Source organism: Pristiophorus japonicus, chromosome 15, assembly GCF_044704955.1.
Source record: "Pristiophorus japonicus isolate sPriJap1 chromosome 15, sPriJap1.hap1, whole genome shotgun sequence".
NCBI classification, from domain to species: Eukaryota; Metazoa; Chordata; class Chondrichthyes; family Pristiophoridae; genus Pristiophorus; species Pristiophorus japonicus.
Genome location: NC_091991.1, coordinates 31,351,361 through 31,358,029, shown reverse-complemented (window position 1 = coordinate 31,358,029; position 6,669 = coordinate 31,351,361). Strand labels below are relative to the sequence as shown.

General features: G+C 50.3%; 1 pseudogene; it reads left to right on the top strand.

Moving 5' to 3' along the window:
• The first annotated feature begins 788 nt into the window (after positions 1–788).
• On the top strand, positions 789–1,024 carry LOC139225964 (U2 spliceosomal RNA; annotated as a pseudogene).
• Positions 1,025–6,669: the final 5,645 nt, after the last annotated feature.

The window sequence follows — 6,669 nt, the reverse complement described above, 5'->3', positions numbered from 1 at the left end:
CCTCATCCTGGGTGGTTGCGGCTTGGTGGCTTTTCCGGCACAGTTTCTGTGCCTCCCACCACTTGTTCCCGCGTCGTGCGATTTGAAGCCCAAAAAGTCGGAGCCCGAAACCGATGTTGGCCGAGCAGGTGGCACACATGTCACGAGGCTGGAGTCCTCCTCTTGCAACTCCTCGACCTCAAGTGGTACGAAGACTGGGACTTCTCCCTCCTCTATCTCCTGGTGTTCGTGTCTCTGGGTGGCGGGGTGGATGCGGTGGATATGGGTGATCTGAGGGGGGGGGAGTGGAGGAAGGAGCTGGTGTGTTGGGCTGCTGATGGGGTCGAGGTGGAAGGCATTGGTGTTTGACACTGTCTGTGTGTGTCAGAGGTGAATGGGGTGCATTGATCGGTGCTGTCCGAATCAACATCTGCAAGTAGAGGACAATATTTAAGTGTATAGCAGGGGGGTGGGGTTGGTCATGCTGACATGTGTACCATCACATTTCACATATTCTTACTTCAAGGACTTCCATCGCTACATGAGCACACCATTAATGGGCGACACACAGTGCAGTAAAAAGCATTTGACATAACGTTACATGACCTTGCATGACATGAGCGTGATACAGACCGGAGATTCGGATATGCTTACCATGCTCTAGGATGGGATCGGCGCCACCCTGTGTGGTGGCACAGGGGTGTCACCCACCATAACCAAGGCACACTCCTCTAGGCTAGTCACCTTGATGACATCTGGTGGGCCCCTGCCCGTGCCACTCTGCTTTGATGCGTTGTGTTAAGTATTGAATAACTCTCTCGGCCTTTTGGCTAAGATCAAGTGTAGTACCGTTTCTGACCAGCCACCATGACCTCCGGGTGGTTTCTCCCTGGTCAGGAAGGTATATGCTTGCATTTTTGGAAACAGGAGGTGGGTGGGGAGGGTTGACCCATCCACCTCCACGGAGGTGTGTGGGGGACCTGACCCATCCACCTCCATGGCACGAACCTGGTATTGCAGTACTTCCAGGAACGGTGCAGTGGCTCTAGGCCTTTTGGCTAAGAGCATTGGCGCAGAGTGATCCTTGGCATGTGCAAGGTGACCTCTGGCGTTTGTGATTTGACAAAGAATTGGAACGATTGGCTACGAATTAAAAAAAAAAAATGAATAACTCCACGAGGCTAAGTACGGTGAGCTAGTTCAGACATGACCTTACTCCAGTTTATTTATTCTCAAAGTGAGGATTCAACATGGCTGCCAACATTATATACATGGCTTGCACGTGTCTGCCAGTGACCATTAGGACTCCAACAGTCGCGTCCTCCGAGGCAGGTAAAACTCAGTTAACATACATAACATCATTCCCCCCAAAGTCCTTGGTACAGGTTGTGTTTACAAGTTGAGGCGGTCCGGTGCCTTCCGCTCCCTGGTTGATCTTCTAAGTTTGAACCCAAGATTGGGTGAGTTAGTAGGACCATTGCTGCATTGCGGAGCAGTCGGTCTGACGGGACTGTCATGTTTGTAACCTTCACATAACTGTAACCTTTATGTAACAACACTCTACACTGTATACACCTGAGAAATGCACACCTTGACCACAGGGGGTGAACTTGTGGGAGACACTCCTCACCTGGTCATCCAGGTATATAAAGGGAGGTCCCACGCAGGGTCAGCACTTCTTGGTCCTGGGAATAAAGGTTCAGTTCACGTAGTGACCTTGTCTGCAGTACATGCCTCGTGTGATTCTATAGTAAGGTGTAAGGACACTACAGGGACTGTCGGGGATGGTAGGTTCGTCTTCGTGAATGACACAAGGGCCAACTGATGGTTGGATGTGTGTTGGTTGGTCGATGATGATGTCATCTTCAATTTGTTCTGGGTTGTCTGTGAATCGCAGTTTGGTTTGGTCGATGTGCCTCTTGCACGTTTGGCCATTTAACAGTTTGACTACAAACACCCTGTTCCCCTCCTTGGCCAAAACCGTGCCAGCAACCCACTTTGGACCATGACCATAATTCAGGACAAACACAGGTTTATGAACAGCAATGTCACGTGATCTGGCCGCGCGATCGTGGTACCATTGCTGCCGTTGGCTTCTGGTTTTGACATGATCATTGAGATCTGGATGTACAAGGGAAAGCCTGGTTTTGAGGCCTCTCTTCATTAATAGCTCAGCAGGAGGGACCCTGGTGAGCGAGTGGGATCTCGTCCGGTAACTGAGCAGAATGCGGGTCAAGCGGGTCTGTAGGGAGCCGTGAGTCACGCATTTTAGGCTCTGCTTAATGGTTTGGACAGCCCGCTCCGCTTGACCATTAGACGTGGGTTTGAAAATGGCAGACCTGACATGCTTGATGCCATTACGGGTCATAAACTCGTGGAACTCTGAACTGGTGAAACAAGGTCCGTTGTCGCTGACAAGGACATCGGGCAGGCCATGGGTGGCGAACATGGCCCGGAGGCTTTCAATAGTGGCTGTGGACGTGCTGGATGACATAATTACGCATTCAATCCATTTGGAGTAAGCGTCTACTACCACAAAAAACATTTTGCTGAGAAAGGGGCCGGCAAAGTCTGTGTGGATCCTTGGCAACAGTTTGGATGGCCATGACCACAGACTCAGCGGAGCCTCCACAGGTGCGTTACTCAGTTGCATGCAAGTGTTGCACTGATGCACGCATTACTCCAAGTCCGAGTCAATGCCGGGCCGCCAAACGTGAGACCTGGCATTGGCCTTCATCATGACAATACCTGGATGGGTACTTTGTAAATATCGCACAAAAGTTTCCCTGCCTTTTTTTGGCATAACAACATGTTTACCCCATAACAGGCAATCAGACTGAATAGATAATTCATCTTTGCGCTGACTATAAGGCTTAATTTCATCCTGCATTTTCCTGGGAATGGCAGACCAACTTCCATTTAGGACACACTTTTTTACGCTTGACAGTACAGGATTCTGGCTGGTCCAGGTCCTAATTTGGCGGGCAGTGATAGGTGACCCCTCGCTCTCGAAGGCATCCATGACCAGCAGCAAGTCTGTGGACTGTGGCATTTCCACCCTGGATGTGGACGATGGTAGCCGGCTAAGCGCATCAGCACAATTTTCAGTGCCCGGTCTGTGGCGAATGACATAATCATAAGCGGATAATGTCAGTGCCCATCTTTGGATGTGGGACGAGGCATTGGTGTTTATATCTTTGCTCTCAGAAAACAATGAAATGAGCGGCTTGTGGTCTGTTTCAAGCTCAAACCGAAGCCCAAACAGGTATTGTTGCAATTTCCTAACCCCATATACGCATGCTAAAGCCTCTTTCTCTACCAGACTATAGGCTCTTCCAGCCTTAGACAGACTTCTGGAAGTGTATGCAACTGGTTGGAGCTTGCCTGATACATTGGCTTGCTGGAGCACACAATCGACCCCATATGATAAAGTATCGCAAAACAGCACTAACCGCTTAAATGGGTCATAGTGTACCAGTAATTTATTGGAACATAGCAGGTTCCTGACCCTCTCAAAGGCTCTGTCTTGAGATTTGCCCGAACCCAGTCATTACCCTTTCTCAGCAACATCTGTAAGGGCTCTAGCAATGTGCTCAAACTAGGTAGAAAGTTACCGAAATAGTTGAGAGGACCCAGGAACAAACGCAGCTCCGTCACACTTTGGGGTCTGGGTGCATTCTTGATGGCCTCTGTCTTCGAATCTGTAGGCCTGATGCTGTCTGCTGAAATCTTTCTCCCCAGGAATTCGACTTCTGGTGCCATGAAAACGCACTTGGAGCGTATTAGCCTGAGTCCCACTCTGCCCAGACGATGTAGAACCTCTTCCAGGTTGTGCAGGTTTTCGGTGGTGTCGTGACTGGTGATCAGGATGTCATCTTGGAACACGACGGTTCTCGGGACGGACTTCAGCAAACTCTCCATGTTTCTCTGAAATATGGCTGCCGCCGAGCGAATTCCGAAAGGGCCTCTGTGGTATATAAACAGCCCTTTGTGCGTGTTGATGCAAGGCAGTCTTTCCGAAGATTCGACCAGCCCCTGTGTCACGTAAGTGGAGGTCAGGTCCAATTTGGTGAACGACTTCCTCCCCTGCTAGCATTGCAAACAGGTCGTCAGCCTTGGGTAACGGGTACTGATCCTGTATTGAGACTTGGTTGATTGTTACCTTGTAGTCGCCGCAGATCCAGGCCGTGCCATCACTTTTCAACACCGGGACAATTGGACTGGCCCATTCGCTGAACTCGACTGGCGATATGATTCCTTCCCGTTGATGTCTGTCCAGTTCTCGACCTTCTCCCTTCGACCGTGTGATAGACGGGTCTTGCATCTGGGCCTAGGTGGATCTGCCGATGCCTGGTTCAAACAACGAGGGAAACCTGCTCAGCACTTGAGCCCACTGATGATAAGGTTTTAATATCGTTCCAGTTCCATTTAATTTTCTCAAGCCCACTCTTGCCGAAAAGCGTTGGGCCATTGCCTGGAACGATCCACAACGATAAATCATGCACAGCTCCATCGTACGATACCTTTACTGCCACGCTGTCAATGACTGGTATGAGCTCTTTGATGTAGGTACGCAGCTTCGCATTGATTGGGCTCAGTTTGGGTCTTTTTGCCTTAGTGTCCCACAGCTTTTCGAAAGCCCTCTGGCTCATTATTGACTGACACGTACCCATGTCCAATTCCATGGATACTGGAACCCCATTTAATTTAACTTCCAGAATTATCGGAGGACTTTTGGTAAAGGAATGTACCCCATACACTTCTTCGTCCTGTACCTCGGGTTGAGTTGCCTGTGCCGCTTGATCCACGCTGGATCGATCATCCTCAGCCACGTGGTATGTCCCAGCACACTTGCTCGGTTGCGGACACATTCGCTGAAGGTGCCCCATTGTTGCACAGCCTTTGTACACGTATTGCTTGAATCGGCATTGGTGGGCCTGATGATAGCCCCCGCAATGCCAACAAGGCAGATTTGATTCACCCCCTATGGCGGACTTTGAACAGTTACAGGTCGTACGAACGTGGATGAGTAGGCCCTGCCATGTGTAGCTCTGCCTACCAACGATATTATTTTATGCACAGTACATGCCGGTAAGTTTCAATGCTGGGAAGATATCTGTTTCAAGTTTTCGTCCGTGGACATGCATGCCTGGGCGATCGTGATGGTCCTGCTCAGGTCCAGAGATTCAGCAGCCAGCAGCTTTCGAAGGATGACTTCATGGCCAATGCCAAGCATGAAAATGTCCCGCAGCATTTCCTCCAACGCAGCTCTGAAGTTGCACGGCCCAGAGAGACGTCTCAGGTCAGCGACAAATTCCGCCACGTCCTGGCCCTCGGAGCGATTGTGCGAATAGAAACGATACCTCGCCATGATGATGCTTTCCTTTGGTTTTAAAGTGGTTCCAAATCAGCGTACACAATTCATCGTAAGTCTTATCCATTGGTTGAGTCGGTGAGAGTAGATTCTTGATAAGGCCATAAATTTTTGATCCACAAACAGAGAGGAGAACCGCCCTGCGCTTAATTGCGTTATCGGTTCCTTCCAATCCGTTGGCTGTGAAGTATTGGTCGAGGCGATCAGTGAAATGCTCCCAGTCTTCCTCGTCCACAAATCGCTCCAAAATTCCAACAGACATGATTGCGTGAAAATTCGTATTTTTAACTTGTTGCCAATTGTTAAGTATCGAATAACTTCACAAGGCTAAGTACGGTGAGCTAGTTCAGGCGTGACCTCACTCCAGTTTATTTATTCTCAAAGTGAGGATTCAACATGGCTGCCAACGTTATATTCACGGCCTGCACGTGTCTGCCAGTGACCATCAGGACTCCGACAGTGGCGCCCTCCGGTGGCAGGTAAAACCCAGTTAACATACTTAACACATCGCATGCTCTTTTCTTCTGCAGAAATAAAAGTTGCAGCCTTTACCTGTTTTGCTCACGCAACACACACACACACACAGACACAATGGCCACAGAACCTTTTGGAGTAGTACGGGAGTGTTTACTTACTCTTGCTGACGCAACAATATTGTTCCATCGTTTCCTGCACTGGTCTCCATCCCACACAATGTTGCCCACTGAGGACATGATATCCCCAATCTCCCTCCAACTGCGTGTATCTTGGGGAGCGGCTGGCTTGTCACAACCATCCCGGGTGAGGTCTTTATAACGGCGCTCCACCTCACACAAATTCCTCTAGCTCCTCCTCAGTAAACCAGGGCTTCCCTCCTTTAGACTTCTTGGAAGCTTTTTTTGGACTCATGACAGCTTTCTTCGATGGCTGGCTGATGCTGATCTTGTTTTTTCTCTGTCCAAATCTGGCCCCTCTGCAACTGGCAGGTGCGAGTGAGCAGCGAGGTTATATGCGCAGGCAAAAGTGATGTCATCGCCCACAAGGAATTACAAAAGAAAATCCAAATCTCGCGCATGCACGGTGCACGGCCTCCGATGTTTGCCGAGTCGCGAGGCCTGCACCCACCGCTCACTGCTGCCGCCGCACGCTCACGCCCGCTTCCCACCCGCCGACTCCCACTGCCTGCCCGCGACTAAACTCCCACCCAACTGGCCCCCGTGGCAGTGGGCGGCAAAAACTCACGTTCCGCCCGGGGACCGCCAAGAAACGGGAGGGCCGCAGCTCCCACCAGTTCGGGGCCTATGTCTTTGACCAAGCTTTTGGTCACCTGTCCTAAT